This window comes from Taudactylus pleione, unplaced genomic scaffold (assembly GCF_031769625.1).
Source record: "Taudactylus pleione unplaced genomic scaffold, aTauple2 ptg000174l, whole genome shotgun sequence".
NCBI lineage: Eukaryota > Metazoa > Chordata > Amphibia > Anura > Myobatrachidae > Taudactylus > Taudactylus pleione.
Genome location: NW_028284576.1, coordinates 6,475,380 through 6,476,113, shown reverse-complemented (window position 1 = coordinate 6,476,113; position 734 = coordinate 6,475,380). Strand labels below are relative to the sequence as shown.

The window sequence follows — 734 nt, the reverse complement described above, 5'->3', positions numbered from 1 at the left end:
TTTTTCAATGTAAAGCTATATGGCATTTGGTAGCACTCAAAATATGTGTTATAAATTTGTGGGTATACTTAGGAATATCAGAAATATAATGAGATAAAAGGGAATATGACAGGGAATTGGGCATTAAAATTCCTATGAGAAGGAAAGTAAGACAATGTATCTCTGTCCACAATGGAAGTAAGTTGGGACAGTGCCACCAGATGTGGGACTGTTTCCTCAGCCCCACAAAGTCTCCAACACAATGGTAATAAAGAAGGAAACATTTTTTGAAATCATTAAGGTACTAAATACCAACGATAATGGGATTTCACTAAACTTGAGGCTAATGGATGTTTTTGAGATGTTATCTCTAAATGTAATCCAGTCCTCTTGGAGTGAGTGGTGTAAATGGCTTTAACATCAAAGGGGAATTAGCTCAAATGGTAGAGCGCTCGCTTAGCATGCGAGAGGTAGCGGGATCGATGCCCGCATTCTCCAGAAAAGGTTTTGGAACCAAAATTTGCTGCAATATATCAAGTGAAGAATAACATTGCTGACCAAAATTCTTCACTGTTTTTATTTTCTTCTGATTCCCTAGAGTAATGCTGAGTTACATATAGTTGTCTTGAAAAGTACATGCAAACAATTTGGGGTTGATTCAAAGAGCTGATACACCACATTTCCTGTGAGTATCTGACTATAATCCACACTTATGGTAGCTCCAAACTTGCAACAATTTGTTGTAGCCCCATAAT

At 37.3% G+C, this 734-nt stretch overlaps 1 non-coding gene across 1 annotated transcript; it reads left to right on the top strand.

Annotated features, from left to right (window-relative positions):
• The first annotated feature begins 404 nt into the window (after positions 1-404).
• TRNAA-AGC (transfer RNA alanine (anticodon AGC)) lies at positions 405-477 on the top strand. The gene has a single exon. It is a non-coding gene; the product is annotated as a tRNA-Ala (tRNA).
• The last annotated feature ends 257 nt before the right edge of the window (positions 478-734 follow it).